At 49.1% G+C, this 18,334-nt stretch overlaps 1 non-coding gene across 1 annotated transcript; it reads left to right on the top strand.

Moving 5' to 3' along the window:
* Positions 1-17,620: 17,620 nt before the first annotated feature.
* TRNAG-ACC lies at positions 17,621-17,692 on the top strand. The gene has a single exon. It is a non-coding gene; the product is annotated as a tRNA-Gly (tRNA).
* Positions 17,693-18,334: the final 642 nt, after the last annotated feature.

Genomic DNA, 18,334 nt, shown 5'->3' with positions numbered 1-18,334 from the left:
ATACTATTACAGTGAGACACCTCCAGGGGCACTCAAGAAACCCAAGGCCACAGACTTCAGAATTGGGCAAACCTGACTACAAATCCCAGTGCCATTGACAATGACTGGATAAAGAAGTTGTGGTATATTTATACAGAGGAATACTACTCAGCCATTAAAAAGAACAAAATAACACCATTTGCAGCAACAGGGATGGACCTAGAGATCATCATTCTAAGTGAAGGAAGCCAGAAAGAGAAAGAAAAATACCATATGATATCACTCATATGTGGAATCTAAAAAAAAAGGAAAAAAGGACACTAGGAACTCATCTACAAAACAGAAACAGATTCACAGACATAGTAAACAATCTTATAGTTACCAGGAAAAGGGGGTGGGAAGGGATAAATTTGGAAGTTTGAGATTTGTAAACGTTGGCCACTATATATCAAAATAGGTTTTAAAAAAAAGTTTCTGCTGTGTAGCACAGGGAACTATATTCAATATCTTGTAATAACCTTTAATGAAAAAGAATATGAAAACGAATACACGTATGTACGTGCATGACTGGGACATTGTGCTGTACACTAGAAATTGACACATTGTAACTGACTGTACCTCAATTTTTTTAAAAAAGTTAAAAAAAAAATCCCAGTGCCACAATTTCCTAACTCTGAAACCTTGGACAAGCTACCTATCCTCATCATTAAAAATGGGCAAACAATGTCCAATGCTGCAGGCGTGTTGGATGGATTTGTGGGAGCATAAACATCTATCTTACCCAGGGCACCAGAGTGGCAGGGTTAATCTCTGTCGATTGTGCCAAAGCAAACTGGATGCCTGGAGAAAAGGCCAGATACTCCGGGCAAACGTCCTCCGTCCTCACGGGTCCCCAGGATGGGGACTCTTTTCCCTACTGGGCCCACACTAAGCCATGAATGAGGGAAGACAGCCCAGGTGTCATTTCAGTCCGTGATGGAAAGGGGGGTGGGGATCACAAGAAGAGACTGAAAGACAAAATTAAGGAGCTGAGATTTGGGTGTATGAGCACTTCAGCAAGAAAACAAATATCTTTATTGGCTCTGGACAGTCTGCCAATCAGCCACGAAATTACCAGCTTCTCTCTCCTCCCAGAAGGGCCTCTGCGGCTGCACACAAAAGCTGCCGAAGGAACTTCGGGACCCGGAGAATAAAAGGCCCTCTCTGCCTGGTGCCGGCTGATTTGCAATGCATTGCTTCAGCATAATTTCCCAACTCTGCAGCCACACAAAAGCGTTTCTGTCCCTATCTGTGAGTTTAATAATTTCGATTTCCTACACCTTGCATTCATAATGCATCCTCCCAACATGGGCTTGGGTGGGTCCTGGCCTCAGGCCTTGGCCATGTCAGTCGCCCTCTCCGGGGTTCCTGGCTGGAAAATCATTTATTAGACAATTTTGCATCTTCGGAGGAGGCAGCAACAGAAGGCAGGCTGCCCGACCTCCTTAAAATGTAGTTCTTTACTCACCTGGCGCTTCATGGCCCTTAACCCACTTCATTAATTTATTTATTCCACGAAGCATCTACTAATGGTAGACATTGTCCCAGGCACTCTAAGAACTGGTTTCATGTCGCCAATAGCACAGCACTGAGGATATCTACAGAGATCTGAGGGTATCTACAGACATCCTGTGCTACACAGACATACATACCATGCGCTATATACAGAGAGAGTGGGATTCGATGCTCTTATATAGCAGTGCACTTGACCGTAACTCTGTGAGGCTTGGTACCATGTCTATTCAGTTTCACTCTTGATTCTGACAATAACTGCACATAGAAAGTGCTCAATTATATTTGATGTACATTGAGGGGGAAAGTAAATGACGATCAAGCCCTGTAAGTATAATGAAAAGAGGTTTTGTTTGTTAGGTTTTGTTTTGTTTGGCCTGGAGATGGGGGAGTGAGCAGGGGGGGCGGGCATCCATCACGGGAGACCTTAAAGCCAAGGTAACTGTGGAGCTGGCCCTGCCTGCAGGAGAACAGACATGAGATTTCACCGAAAGAGGCAGGGACAGAAGAGGAAGATCCTTGTCGGCGGGGAGAGAGCCCGGAGAGGCAGGAAGAGGACTGAGAGTCTGGGGCTGAGGGCTGGGCGAGCGGGCCAGAGGAGGAGGTGGGCCCCAGAGGTCCAAGGCCTCACTCCCAGGCCAGAAGCAGGGATGACATCAGACAGACCTAAGCTTGGGTCTCAGCTCCACGCCTTATCAGCAGTGTGCTCTCCATCAAGACCTCTCACCTTGCTGCAACTGTTTTCTGTAAAATACGGTCACAGCATATACCTCCCTTCCAGCATCGCCGTGAGGATGACCCGCGGTGGTGACGCCTGTCAGGCACAGAGCACTGAGGTCTTGGGCGGAAGCCGCCTCTGCTTTTCCCAGGGCACCTGGCACTTCTGATCCACGTGGTAGAAACCCAGCCTGTCATGGACTCTCATCCCCACTCCTCCCCTCAGTTTGGGAAGCCAAAGCAGCAAGGTCTGCCGCGCCCCAGCCTCTGCAGGAAAAGCTGATCCTGCCAAGCAGAGGTGTGGGGCACAGAGGGCACAAAGGGCTAGGGAGCGAACCGTGTGCAGCCGACTCGGGTCAGAGAGGTGTTAGTGAGTGGCCAGAGGGGACCGCGTGTCCCCCAGACACTTCCCGTGGCAGGCAGCACACTCTGCCATTCTCCACTGGCTCCTTCTTGCACACATTTTCCTTCCTGCTGATGGTGAGAGGGAGAACCTGCTTCCTTTTCGTCCCCTTTCCCTCCACCAGCCCTGCCACCCATGGCTTTCTCTCTGATTCGGACCAGCTCTTCTGAGCCTTCTTTGCACCCCCGCCCCCATCGGGGTGCCCATCCCAGTGCTGAGCTCAGAGTAGTATTGGAAAGATTAGATCTGGAATGAGCCCTTATCCCCACCCTCTTCACAGATGAGAAGACTGAGGCCCAGAAAGGAAATGAGACCTGCCCAAAGTCACACACTGAGTCAGTGGTAGAGGCAGTAGCAACTCAGTGCACACATGCTGGTTGGTGGTTTCTGCCCGCATGAGTTAGGAAGCTTCTAGCTGCAAGTAATAAGATGCCCAACCCAGCGGAGCTTGACAATGAGAATATGTATCATCTGATATAATAAGAAGCACCGTTCATTCAGTTGCTCAACATCGAGAGCCATTTCTCTCCCTCTCTCCGCTCTGCCATACTCAGCATGTTGGAGGCTGGCCTCCTCATGGTCATAACATTGCTGCAGCAGCTCTCAGCATCCTGCCCTCACATAATAATACCCCTCAAAAAAAAATAGAAGCTCCCTCTTTTGTGCTCATTTTAGGGTGAGAAATTCCAGAACCCCTGCAGGCTCGATTGTATCTCATTGGTTAGAACTGCAAGGAGATTAGATTGAGTGTGATTGCCTGGCTGCCTACATGATTCACCCTCTAGACCTGGGAGAAGCCAGCTTTCCCTGAGCTGCGTAGGTGCAGGAGATCTAAACAAAGTAAAGGTTCTTCCATAAGTCAGACAGAGAAAGAAATATATCATACATCACTTAAATGTGGAATCTAAAATATGACACAAATGAACTTATTTATGAAACAGAAACAGACCACAGACAGAGAAAACAAACTTACAATTACCAAAGGGGAAAGAGGGTGGGGGAAGGATAAATTAGGAGTTCAGGATTAGCAGATACAAACTACTATATGTAAAACAGATAAACAATAAGGTCCTTCTGTATAGCATAAGATATATTAAAATTCAGTAATAAACCAAAATGGAAAAGAATATGAAAAAGAATATATATATATATATATATGTATAACTAAATCACTTTGCTGTATACCAAAAACTAACACAACACTGTAAATCAACTATACTTCAATTAAAAACAAAAAAAAGATTCTGCTGGTAAAGAACAATGTGGATACTGATGAGGATGCAGGCAACCAATAGCTGGACATGCTGCCTGGGCGTGATGGGAACTTCCGCTTCCCAGGGACAATGAGGAGACAGCTTTCACTGAAACCCAATGGTCCATCGGCATTTGTTACAGCCTGAGTCCCTGCTGTGCTCCTTTTTGAACTCAGGCACAGAGCTAAACAACCAGGATGGGATCCTTGCTAGCCCGGTCAGATGGAACGAGCAGCTTGTCCTGGGAGCCTCCATCCACTCAGCCACCTGAGAGCAGGAGCTGGACTATTCAATTCTGCATCCCAACCCTTAGCATCCTGCCCTGACACATAGTAGATGCTCACAGAATGTTGCTGAGCAAATGAATAGAACCTGTAAGCCTAGGATAATTATCTCCATCTTACGGGGCTGTAATTGGAACCCAGTGTAATACTGTGGAAAAAAGCATTTTGTTAAAAGTGCAGGGAGGTGTTACCATTTTAATTATTCCCTTCTTTTTTCTTAAAAAAAAAATCTGACTCTATATAAAAAAATCCCCACTGGAAAGCTTGGGGACGGGTAGAGAAGAGAACATGAGAAAACAGGTCCTAGTTCAAGGTCTGCATTAGTCAGCTCAGGCTGCTGTTAACAGAAGACCACAGACTGGCAGGCTAAAGCAACAGGAATCTATTTCTCATAGTTCTGGAGGCTGGAAGTCCAAGATCAAAATGCCGTGAGGGTTGGGTTCCGGTGAGGGCTCTCTTCCTGGCTTGCAGTCGGCTACCTTCTCGCTGTGTCCTCGCATAGCCTCTTCTCTGTGTGCGTGTGGACAGAGAGAGCGCGCTGGTGTCCCTTTCTCTTCTTATAAGGACACCATTCTTATTGGATTAAGGTCCCACCGTATGATCTCATTGAACATTAATTACCTCCCTAAAGGGCCTACCTCTAAATACAGTCATATTCGACCTAAGAATTTGGGGGACAGGGAACACAGTTCAGCACATAAGTTATGAGGAGTGTTCTGGACTTGTTCCTCTGGTTTGGGGACCTTAAACATAGCCTATGCTCCACGATCTATGTCACAGCAGAATGTCAGAGGAACAGTGGCATCTGTCCCAGGTACATTCTCAGATCTCATCAGTTGACGCTGCCACGCTTGGTATCACTCCCAGACTCAGCCATCCCCAGTTCTGTGCATCAGCATTTGTGATTGCCTCTTTCTCTGCCCAGGCCACATGCACAAAGGTCTAGTGACCCCTTGGGACTCTAATTTCTGGTTTGCTAACCCTGGCCTCTTGTGAAGCTAAGGGATCTGCACATCCCTTCGATTCTGGCATCATTCATCAGGATGGATTAGACTGTGCTGCAGTTACCAACGAGTCCAAAATCTCAATCACTTAACAAATTTATTTCTCACTTATCTACATGCCCAGTACTGTTGAGATGGGGCTTTTTGCTCCACACGGTCAGGGACCCAGGCAGATGTCGTTTCCACCAGATTGTGACATCATCATCTCAGGATTCTCCAAAGAGAAAGAGAAAGAAAGTGGAGAAAAATGCACACCAACTCTTAAATGCTCACACGTCATTCCTGGTTACACTCCGCTGGCCCGAACTGGCCGCATCCATACGGATTAACTCGTTCATGTGAACAGGAAAAAGAAGAGATTTGGAAATACTGGTGAGCACTAGCGATGTCTATCAAACTCACTCCATCTAACAACGACAACTTCCTCTAGCCAGGGGGCCCCCCACAGTCCTTTCTTCCCCTCGAGGGGACAGAATATAGATGTATTTACACATTTTCTACGTAAGTACCCACACTAGGCAAAGAGTCACTTATTATTTCTAAATCAATAATTTCAGTTCTTTTCTACTAAGCTCCCCAGCAAGGAAAAGGGGTGACTCTCTGACGCTCACTTGCCCTGAAATGGAAAGCAGCTCTGCCCACCTAGACAGACAGCCCTGCCCCCTCCCATCACAAGGTATTCAGAACCAGCAGCATCATCAGCCCGCCACTGCCCCCTACCCCCGTAATGGACTAAGCTGGGGGGCACTCACGTGCACCCAGTGTTTCCCCTCCTCCCAGGGCCCTGGTCCCACCCAGCGATAAATAATTCAACCCAAGACACACAGCCGGGCTGCCTCCATTGCCAGGGATTTAGTGCACACATCACTTACACTCCTCCTGCTGCCGCAAGAAAAATTACAAATTGATCCACAGGACCCAACTCCCTGCTCATACTTCTCCCGGGCTGCCACTGATGCTTCTCTCTAGAAGTAATGGCGGAGCTGGTGACAGCAGGATTTAAGTCAGGTGTGGGGAGCGGGGAGGTGTTGGGGATAGTGAGTGTGCAAAGAGTGGACGGTGGGATGAGAGGCTGAAGAGCTGCTTGACAATGATGCAAAATGCCAGGCATAGCTCAGTGGATGGGGTCTCTGTCTTCTGCCTCCTCTACAGTAAGGACCAGAAATACTAATACGAGCCACCAGTTCTTGAGCCTTCATCAAGGGCTAAGCACTGTTCTAAGTGCTTTATAGGCAACAATTCATTTGGATTAATTAGAATTAGGCTCAGCTTGGAATGACAGTAAACCCAAAATAACAGTGGTTTCCATAAGACAGATGTTGGTTTTAGACCCAAGGTGAGCTATCCAGGGCTAGAATGCACATCACAGTGTCCGAAACCCAGGTTCCTTCTATCTTGCAGCTCTGCCTGCATGGCCTCGACTTCCAAAGTCACTTTATGCTCCAAGATGACTGTTCCAGTTCCAACCACTGTGCCTGGGGATGGAATCAGGGGAGGATAAGAGCATGATCCCTCTCTGTAAGGGCACGTCCTAGAAGCCACATGGACTACTTCTACTCGCATCCCATTGGCCTGACCTTAGTCATGTGGCCACAGCAGCAAGGGAGGCTGGGAAATGTAGTTCTGACTCCAGGCAGCCACCTGCTCACCTAACATGTGGGAGTTCTACTGCTGTGGAAGAAGGAGAGAAACACGACTGATGGACCACTAGCAGCATCAGCCACGTCATTCAACTCACAACAACATCTTGAGGTAAGACTATAATTAGATGTTTACATATAACTGGCATGCAACATTTTTGCATGAAATCCCCTGACTGATTCAAAATCATTCTTAGCCTTCAAATTACTGCCTAAATGTCAATGACCTTCCACCTTGCGTTAATAATAAGTGTTTATCTCTCAGGGTACACAAGAGAGGCTGTACACTACCCTTGAAGGTGGATGATACATTTAATTCATCTCTTTCTCTCTGGTGCCTGATATCGTCCCTATAGAAAGGGGACATTCAGTAAATACGCATTTATGATATTAGATAAAATATCATTCTTCCCTTTGCTCTGTCACGATCGCCCTTATTATCCAAAACCTATTAATTAGCTGTTACACGTGCTTAGCACCCTCAACTCAAGATAAAGAGACATGACATCCACTGTCCAAGAACTGGTGGGCTAAATTGGGGTGCATTTGCAATGGAAAGAATAACACCTACTTCTTCCCCCTCCGTCTTCTCTGGAGAAGAGAGGATCTGCTGTCCTGTTGGAAGCGCCCTAGTCAAGAGGATAGAAACTCCTGCCGCCCCAGGAGGGAGAAGCAGGGTGACACCCAAGAACGTGGAACTGCTGATCAGCATCCTTTGTGGCTGTCCCTCATCCTCCGATGCTGACGAGGCTGAGCAGTTCAGGCAGAGTTCATCTCCAGCGACTCTCTCATCACCCCACTCTCAGCCCACTCTGAGGCATTTGCAATTTCTCTGCTCCGGGGGTCAAGTCTCCAGTGTGCCCTCCCTGAGTAATTGTGAAATTATTATGGTTGGTGATTTTAATTTAAATTGGATGGAGAAATGTCATACTGCGGTCGACTCATTTGCTATGGATTTTCACTTAACCAAATTGATTAGCCAACCAACTAGACTTAACTTGAGAGTTGTAATCATTCATTATTAGATCTCATTTTTCCCCAACGCACCCAGATGATGTCAAGAAATTAAAACTGCAGCAAAAAAATTTCAGCAATGTCTTCTCATCCAGGCAGTGGGGGTCTGCTTGAAAGGCCCCAGAGATAGAATAGGCTGTGGAAATCTGTGGGGAGCCACCAGGGCCAACCTCCTGGGTCCTGCTCCCAAAAGAATGGTCAAAAGAAATGAGTTGGGAATTCATGGGAAGGAAACCAGGCTATCAGAAATCGGGTTTCCCCTCCTCCCTTCCCATGTGTCAAACTTCTACTCATCCTTCAAGAGCCATCTCAAATGCTACCTCTTCTGTGAAGTCTTCCATGATTTCCCAGGCAGCATAATCTGCCATCTTATCCACCCTTGTATATATCTCTATTACAGGATTCAGTACGTTTTTGCATATTTATTGTTTAAATATCTTTTCTCTCCCAAACTAAAGCTTTTTAAGGCCAGGGCTAGGTTTTATTCAATATCACATCCTGACTTCTATCACTGTGCTTAGCACATAGTGGGCCCTCAGTTAATGTTTCTCTATGGATTGAATGAATGAATGAATACCCTGTCTACAGGACAATGCAGGTGTTTAAGCACTGGAGTTGATCCTATGGGCAAAGCAAAATTCACTAGTGTGGATTCTTGCAACTGTCCAAGAGTGGGAGAGAGATGGCTCAGCTGCTATAGGGATGAATCCAACCTTGAGATTAGAGCGGACATCATGCTGGGTGGGATGCACCTGTGTGCCCTGACGGCCCAGAAGGCTACTGTGATCATCTGCTGCTTCAACAACACTGAAGAATACACCCAGAAAAAAAGTGACAGTCACTATGCTTCTGCCCTGGACAGTCTGGCCCTAAAGCATCACTAAGGAAGACACTGCAGACTGAAATCTGGGAAAAGAGGTCCCATATGGTTGGGACTGGCTTCATGGGCATGCAACCCTGAGCTTGGTTTAATGCTGTCTGCAATCAACATCTTGAAATCCTCAATAATTATTGAACAAAGGGCCCCACATTTTGCCTTTGCCCTGGGGGGTCCACACAAATTAGGTAGCCGGTCCTGCTTGTGGAGGAGGGTCCTAAAACCATGTCATACGAAAAATAGCTAAAGAACCTAATGTGTCTTGTCTGGAGAAGGGAAGCCTCGGTGGGGACATCTCGACTCTCTTCAAATGCCCAAAGACAGTCATGGGGGAGAAGACCAAGACTGTTCCTGTGCAACCACGGAGGACAGAACCAGGACCACAGAGTTGAGGCTCATCTAGGTTTGGGGTTGGTGTTAGCAGGCAACGGGCAGGGGCACTAGGCATTGACTAGCACTATTTGCAAAAGACTCCTGGGAGATGACGTGTGGTCTATGACTGGAGGTATTCAAGCTGAGACTGCATTTGGCATTGAATACTGTAGAAGCAGGGGATGAAGCATCAGATGGGGTTCAACTGAAGGATTCATAAAATCCCTCCCAGTGCTTTGATCCTATGCTTGCAAGACTAAGCAACCCCCTTCCTACAGCAGAGCAGGGATGAGTGGAAGGCAGTGGAGAGGAACAGAGGGAAGTGAAGCGGGAGGGAATCACTGTCTGGGGTAAGGAGACGTGGACCACAACAGCTGCAGCCAGAGGTGAAAGGAGAAGGCACCACAATCACCTTCCTCTAAGTCTTTCCCAGCAGCCTTTCCTCCTGTCGCTGGTGGAGGTTTAGCTGCCACGGGCAGTGTTACCTGGACAACTGATCCACGTCCTCTCACCCACAGTCAACAAACAACCCCCTACTCCGGCAAATGGATTTAACCACCCACCCAGTGTGTATCTGGGGATGAGGAGAAGCTAGGAGTAGCTAATGAGGAGTTAACTCCATGATCAACCCTCAAAGTGGTCCTGAGTGGCTTTGATCCAGAAAGATCCGGGGAGGGGAGGTTTCAACACATGAAAAATAAGTTTCAGGCCAATTGCTTCCTTCCTGTCTCCTGGAATCATTTTTCTAGCCGTGCTGTCTGCATACCCCATGGGAGCTATTCATTAATGAGGGTGAGAAATGCCTAAATGACGCCTCTGGTTCACGTCCAACTCACTCAGAAGGTAAGACAGTGAGATAACTCACTCCCGCACCTCATCCACCATTATCAGTGAGTCATTTCCCCTTCAGCACAGACAGGCCATTGACCAAGGGACCCAGACTGCACACTCCCTCTCATTTCTGCATCCCACACCTGACCCCTGGGCCCCGCCTTTTCATTGCTATTTTCTCTATCAAAGGAAACTTTGTTTCCCCTTCCCTCAGCCCCTACCTGGGTACCTGATCTTATCCATCTCCGCCTTGTTATGAGATCAACCGCATTGAACCCTTTCAGTGTTCCCTTCCCTGGAGAGGAGCGGTTTCATGCTCTCACTTGCTGCAAGGGATTGGCAATGTGACGGGTCCCCTCCTCCTCTCGCCACCACCTCCAACTTCAGATGGGCTCTGAAAACTGCCACCGTTTAGGGGAGAAGCAGAAGGCAGAGAGGAAGGGGTGCCGAACAAAGGCTTTATTCAAACTCTTGTGTGCTCACATCTCCAAAAAGCTTTTAACAGAGACCATCATTTCCCTCCAAGAATCAATGCATTTTAATTCATACGAAGATATTTGTCTGCTGCTCTGTTCCTTCGAGGCGTAGAGACACGTTTAACAAAACAAGTCAGCCTCGCGTGGAGACAAACGCGCCAGCTTCTCCCTGAAATTACTGGAAGTTCATTTTCAAAAGCCGTCCTGTTTTCTGGGAATCAATGCATATCAACTAAAATCAATAGCTTCTCCGTGCGGATGGGCTGAGACACCAAACCGATCTAGCGTTCCAGTGCATTTGTATCCAAATCTAGACGTTCTCAACAAGTCAATGAATTTAAGCGTCTGCCAGCGTCTTTTCACTTAAAACTAATCTGTTTGCTGATCGGAGTGCCCATTTCCAGAGCACGTAGGAATATACTCTGTGTGTTTACCAGATCCAATGTACATTAACTCAAATAAAAATATTTCCACTTAACTTAAAATCGAGTTTGTCCCAACTCTAGCAGCGCTCATGGGAATTAACTCTAGCCAATCAGAGTCCTAGCCCAGCTCTCCTGGAGGACAATGCCTGGTCTCTTCCATCTAGCAGCTGGGGTGTGGTCTCTCTGGGACTGACGGATACATTCTGGAGCAAAGTCCTTCCTGTTCCTGTGGACCATCAACTCCAGGATTAGAAGGAGCACCGAGGGTTTCGTTTGGTTGCACTGCCTCCCCAGGTCTAGACTTCCCCGAAGCCATTCAGCAGAAGGGGTCCCTTTTCAGTTCCTAGAAATCACCTAGGAGCGTCCCTCTGCAGCCACTCGTCCCCGAATGGCATGAACTGCAATCAAGGACCGTCCTCTAACAAGCCACTTATAGGACACCTACTATGTGCAAGGCTGCGTGAGGATTCAAAGAAGTGAAAAAAAAAAAAAAAAAAAGAGCGGCTGCAGCCTAGAAACCAATGGTCTCAGATGGAGGGGCTCGAATTCATATTCAGATGGTCAGTTAGCAAATGTTTCTTGAGCCCCTCACTGTCCACAGTCTGTGCTAAACACAGGGAGACAGTGATGGACGTATCAGACAAAGCCCATTGCCTGCAAGCTCCCCAAGAGAAAAATCAAGTGAATCCACACAAGAAACCAATTATTAATTATATGTGTGTGCAAAGCACTGCTGGGGCGCGAGCAGCAGCATCTATCCTCGTGGTGGGAGGGAGGTGGTGGGCAGGAGCTCTACCTGCTACTCTCCAGATCCTATATCAGCACTGGGTTGGATTTATTTAATCTTCACAGGTAAAGGGTTATGAGGATCCCCAATTTGCAGGTAACGAAACTGAGGTTCACAGGTAGCCTGTCAGCTCTGCCAGACAGCTAGGAAGTGGTACTTGTCTGATGGGTGCAAATTAGCAAGTGGCAGAACCGTGATTCAAACCTAAGACTGTCTGCCCTCCCCCACGGAGCCACCACATGCCCCTCACATGCAAAGTGATTAACAACACAAGCCATTGTGTGTTCCTAGGAGCAAGCCAGACCCAGAGGGGCAGTGGGTGCCTGGATTTACAAGACAGGGAGAGATCCAGGGGCTCAGGTCTGTATCAGGGAAGGTTTCCCAGAGGAGGTGGCCCTGGAACCAAGTCAGAGAAATATTAAGCAAGGGAGGAGTCCCAGCAAGGTGCAGCTGGAGCGAATGCATACAGGTGAGAATACAGACCGCGGGAGAGTGAGGCGACCAGGCCAGGCTCACATCCTGGCTCTGTGTGGAGAGATCAAGGGGACGAGCCTGCATCGGCAGCATGAAAGCAGGTTCTAGAAGACCCTGAATGTCACACTCCAGGTGTGTTCTTTGATTGGACCCCAGGTTCCAGAGCTGCTGCAGGTCTTGAAGAAGCCGAGGGTCAAGAATCCCCGGGCTGCCGGTGCCCACCCCAACCCCATCCAGACCCCCTTTGATCCCACAGGCCTCCCCACCTATCTCTGATACTGGCAGCTCAGGGAATGCTGCTGAGGGAGGCTGGGCCCCAGCTCAGAGACGCCTAGAGGCATCACCATGGAGACGCTACAGGCCACCAGCCTCTCAAAAGGAGCTGTGAGCTCCCCAGCTCACCTGGGACTCGGAGCTAACGAGGAGGTGAGGAGGTGGCAAAAGTGTTTCATTTTCTCTCTTCTTCTTGCTCTCTCTCAAACAGAAGGGGCAATTCACACAGGCAAACAAACCCCGCCCTGCCCTGGAAGGAAGGTGCGAGCCCCGCCCTCCCGAGGCTGCCCGCCTCCTTCCAAGAGAGGGAGGGAAAGCCCTGTGTCTAAGGGTGGACAACGGGAGGTTCCTAGGAGAGAAAGGGATGGGAGGACCAACAGGAAACCGGGGGCTGTTCACCTTTTGTCCCACCCACATGGAGGGGCCACTCAGAGCCGTGTGTGTAAATGTAGGTTGATGTCTTCAGTTCCGTTCACTCTGGAGTCCTGAAATGCAGACAACCTCTACACTTGCCTATGAGACCAGGATCCTACTGGGTAATTCATGCAAACTGGGGACACTGGGATGATTTCAACACCACCTCACTCAAGAGCTGCATCATGGATTAAGCATCCCAAGGCAACCTGTCCCCACTTAGCAACCCGGGGAATCCTGGCTCTAAGTAGAAGGGCAGAGTGGCCTCCGAATGGTGCAAGAGGGAAAGAGGAGAGAGGAATGGCGATGCTGGGATACCCGGCAACAGACAGGCCTGGGGCTGGGTGCCGGAAGGAAGACTGTTGCTTCTGAGTTGGGAAGGGAGGAGCCTGGGAATGTCTCCAGCCGGCAAGTAATCTTCACACATGCATTGTTGTTTTCTTCTGCAAAGGGGTGAGAAGAGGGGAGGGGGAGAGGAGGCAGCAAGAGAGGGAGCGGGCGGGAGAGGTGAGAAATCCAGCATCTTCAGACCTGCCCACACTGCTGGCTCCTCCACTGTGTGCAGTCCCTCATCTCACAGTCATTAGAGAGCCCACAGGAACGATGGAAGCTGGACACCCCGAAGGGTGGGAAAATAAAGAGAAGGGATGTGCAGAGATAGATGTGCGCCTGTACCTCTCGGGAGAGACGGGCCCCAGGCCGAAGCTGTCCCAGCCCCCCAATTCCCAGAATCCTCGGGGTGGCAAAGGGACGAGCACTCTTGTTAATCCAAAAGCCCCAGGAGCACCCAGCAATCAGAGTCTCCATGTCTCATCCGAACTCTGTTCCTCTTTCTTTGCCTTCTCCTGGAGCAAAAAGGGCCTCAACTTTCCCTCCAGTCTGGCTGAGCCCCTGCCAGCTTACAAGCTAAGAGCAGTCACCTGGGAGGCTCGGGAGGGGGACAGTTCCCGGAACAGCCCTGGTAGGAGGAGCACTTGCTACTAAAAGTGTGGGTCAGCTCCTGACAGCCCTCTACTCAGAGCCTGCAACAGCTCCCATCTCACTCAGGTTAAAAGCTGAAGTTCCTACATAAAGGCTATGTAAAATCTGCTACACACCTCTCATCTGCTTTGATCCAGTCACAGCTTCTCCTTCTTCCACTCCAAATGCCTCAGATACCCTTAGGCCTCAGGGCCTTTGCACCTGCTGTTTCCCCATGCAGAACACTTTCCTCAGCTGTTTTCATACCTCACTCCCTCGGGCCTGAATTTCAACATCGCATTCTCCGAGCGCCTTCTTAGTTCCCCTATCAAAACTCCAGCCACCCCAACACTCCCTACCCCTTTTCCAGGTTTTACTTTGTCTCAGCTTTTATCACCATCTGAATATACTTACTCATCTAGTTTGTTGTCAGTATCCATCACTGGACTGCACATTCCATGAAGGCAGGGAGTTTTGACTGTTTTGTTTTCTGTATATCCTCAGCACCCAGATGCATCTTGGCAGATGGTAGGTCCTCAGTAACTATTCACTGAATGAAGGAAACATCCCTAAGTTGGCTCCTCCCACTTCCCCTGAAGTGCCTACAGCAACGGCCCCTCCAAATACCTCTGAAGACATGGACCTTCCTGGAAAATTACTTCTCCTTTGGACTCAGGCAGAGATTGCCAGGAAGAAGATGGCAGGGAATAACAAAATGGGCATTTTTGCCTGCCAGGCCCAGAGCAGGCAGGATGTGGGTGAAAAGAGATCTTCTGGGCGGGAATCCTGCTGAACTCCCGGGTGGCTCCATCACCACGTGCAGAGAGCAGAGTCGTCACGGTCACTAGTCTCTCCTCTGGTGAGGACGGATACACACACACACACCCCCCTCGGTTTCCTTCTCCAGTCATTGAGGAAAAGAGCCCCAGAGTCAGCAGACGGGCTCCAGTCCCGAGCAACCACCCTCAGCCCTCCGGACGTCAGTGCCAGCCGTCACCTCGCTGAGCTGCTGAGCCTGGTTTCCCGGGCTGTTAAAAGGGGCCAGCAGTACCCACTCATCCTACCTGCCCATCAGGAGTGCGATGAGGGCCTCAGGTGGTTTCAGGTGTGGCCACCTCTGTAAAGACCATCCTACTGAAAAGCATCCTTAGTGCCTGCACAGCTCTTGCTGATTTCCATCTACAGTTGGTGAGGGTGGAGCTGGGGGGCTGGAGAAAGAAAAGCAAGGGGAAGAAAAGTAACCGCCCCACCCCGAGCAGGCCATTAGGCAAAGCCCCAGTCCGTTCTAGCTGAGCTGACTTCCCCGCAGCAGCCGAGGCCCTTTGCAAGTTTGGATTAACAGTGAGCACCACAAAGGCACGTCTCCAACCACCCACCCCTCGGCTGGGCTGGCGGGACCCAGGGCGACGCACACACTTCGGCAGACGAGCCAGGTGCCTGTGATGCTGTGAAGGGGGCTTGGGGCTGGAGGGCGCTGGAGGGCGCTGGACACGGCAGCCGGGCCGCAGCCGGGCGAGCCCACCATCATTGACAATTGAGCTCATCGCGGCCCCTCTCACTGTCACTGTTGTTTAAAGTCATTTGATGTCGTTCAGCCTTTGGAAAGAGAAGGGCGGGAGGGAAGAGGCACAGGCAGGAGAAACAAAAGGAGTTTCGTAGCAGGACTTCAAAAAAGCCAAGTGTTTGAAAAGATCTCTGCTAAGGTTCTGACCTACTTTGCATGCGGATAAGCCATCTCCTGTGCTTTAAAAGAAAAAAAAAAAGCCCTTACAAAGTGGTCGCAGCTCTATTCAGCCGAGCCAGGGCTGCCCTGCAGAAAGGGGCCCTAGTGCTGTAATCAGAGGCCATTTAGGAGCCATGATTTGGGTAATTATGTAAGATTTCAGCCTCTCTTCTTCCCGGGCCACGCGTCGCTCGGAAAGATGGGGCAGCAGAGTGAGCCCGGGCTGAGAGGGGGTGCCGACAAGCCCGGCTGCAGGGAGCAAGCCCCTCAGTCTAGAAACCCGGTCACGCCCTCGCCCAGGGGTGGCTCTGACCCCGCGCCCGCTCTGACCTTGGCTCTGACCCACCCCCACCCCGCGCTGTGTCCCCTTGTGTTTTCTGCTCGTGCTTACACCTCACGCGACGGATCAAGAAACAGCCATGAGTAAACCCTCCTCGCCCGGTGCCTGGCACAGAGCAGGCGCTCAGAATTCACGACTCTCCTCCCCGTTTTCTAGAATGAATTAGGAGGAGTTATCTGGTCTGGTTCACAGACTCCTGGGACCCATGAATGCCAGCTGGGGTCTCCAGCACCCCCTGATGAGAACATACGCAGAGTCAGGGCCCAGCAAGGAAGGGACTGGCTCAACACGTGGAGATGCCCAGCCCGGAAAGGGCCCCAGGCAGCCTGAAATCAGAGCAAGGGGGACATAAATGGGCAGGACAAGAGGCAAAAGGACCTTATGTGGTGGAGGCACAAGGGATGCTCTGCAGAGAACAGCTGATGATGGCAGCCAAGCCCCGTCACCCCACCACCTTGCCCTTGGCCTCCTAGCGCCACTGGTCTATAAGGTACAACACTCTGAACTTGGTGCCCAACAGAGAGAAGAAAATATGATGTGGGGGACATTCGAAAAGAGTTACCGTGTTTAAGAGAAAGTGAGAAGAGCTGGGACACCAGATGACAGGGGAGAGAAGGAGACAGTCTTGTGAAGCTGGGTAAAGTGATTACTGTCATTAAAATAATTAATGGGATTGGTCATTTTTATTACATCATCCTCATAACAACCCTATGAGGTGGGTACTGTTAGGGAACTTCACAATTGCCATTCTGCAGCGGAGGCAACTGAAGTTTCGAGAGAAATTCTAAACTGTGCAGAAGCGCACAGCTCATCGGTAAGTCTGTGTCTGAATAAGAGTCTGGGCTCTCAGTTACTTTATATGGCCTCCAAAGGCTTTGTGTTCATTCAGTAAATATCCAGTGAGCATCCACTGTGGGTACCTGGCTCTGTTCCAGGCACCGGAGATACAGCAATAAACATAAACAAATACAAAGTCTACACCTGCCTGGCACCTACATGGGTCAGTGTTGGGGGTTTCGACACAGCCCTCCCCTTCCCCAGCAGGGGGAGGGGCTACGCCAGAAGCATACTCAAGGGATGCAAGTAAACCCTTTTAATCTCAGTCAAATTCAAGTATCTAAGGGTAGGTCAATCTCTTTTGAAAATCTAATCATTTTGTGAATTCCAAACAAAGATGAAATTAATTGTGGATTATCCTTTGGCTTCAAGTTGTCCTCTGAATGCAGTTATCTGGCAAATGAGCTACCATCGTCTCCCTGGGCCTTGGTCAGTAGGGTTTTGAGGATTCAAGCGCCCAGTGCCTGCTCCAGGTCCCCAGACAGGGGCACCCTTGACCACTCCAGTGGTCGGGGTGGGCTCCCTTTGTCTCTCACCCCGTTGCTGTTCTTCTGTGGGTCATCAAATCCAAGGGCAGGACAGAAAGGCCAGAGCTCGGTCAATCTCTGCCCCTCTCAACTCACGCAGGACTAAACCCCCAAACAAAGAACGCTCCAACATCTCATCTCAGGGCAAATGGGCAAAGCTCTCACAAGCTAAGAAACGTACCTGCTTTTTGGTCTACAGTGCCATTCAAGACACTATCATATACAAATCCTTACACATTCTGCACAAAGACATATGCAGAAGGATGTTTGATTCAGCATGTTTATAATAATAATAAATGGACACTCATAAATAAATATGGATGAAGGAATGATGAAATACACCATAGTACAGACATACTGTGGAATATTATATGTCCTGGCAAAAAGAATCAAGTGGAGAAATAGACACTGCCATGAAAAATGCAAGACACATTTAGTTAATAAGCAAGCCACCGCAGGGAGGGTGTAGCTCAGTGGTAGAGTGAGTGCTTACCATGCACGAGGTCCTGGGTTCAATCCCCAGTACCTCCATTAAAATAAATAAATGAATAAGCTAATTACCACCCCTCAAAAAAACCAAAACAAATATTCTAGTTAAAAAAAAAAAAGCAAGCTATAAGACATGTTTGATGCAATCCTATTTAAAAAAAAAAAACTGTGTGCATGTTGGGGGTGTTATACAATTTCAAATAAAATAGCGTATGTAAAATTTTGGCAGTGTTTGGCATCTAATAAGTTCTAGATACATTTAGCTATTATTTCAAAATATATTTTTTAAAAGTGGGGCATAAGCAAGGACCTATGCCAGGTCTCACAGTGCTTACATCTGGGCATCCACCAGGAGCCATACCCCGTCTCCTGTTTGAATGCTTTACATCAGGCATGCATAATTTTTGCAGCTCTCAAAACATAAAAAGGGGAGGAAGACGTTGAACTTCGTTTCCCCAAATACTGTCAGAGAAGGCGCTTCCCTTGATCCTGTGTCCTTTGGTCTTTGAAAGTTCTTTCTGCTGTGTTCTCCGAGCGCCTTCTGAGCAGATTCAGCCTGGTCTTTCCTTCTATTCCCCTTTGCAGAGGAGTTGAGAATGTCCTCACGAGGCCTCGGAGCTTCAGCCACTCAGGGCCCTCCCCTGCCAGGACGCTCAGTGTCACCCCGGGTGCTGGACCACGAAG

Source organism: Camelus ferus, chromosome 33 (assembly GCF_009834535.1).
Source record: "Camelus ferus isolate YT-003-E chromosome 33, BCGSAC_Cfer_1.0, whole genome shotgun sequence".
Lineage (NCBI taxonomy): Eukaryota > Metazoa > Chordata > Mammalia > Artiodactyla > Camelidae > Camelus > Camelus ferus.
This window is presented reverse-complemented; position numbering and strand designations above follow the sequence as displayed.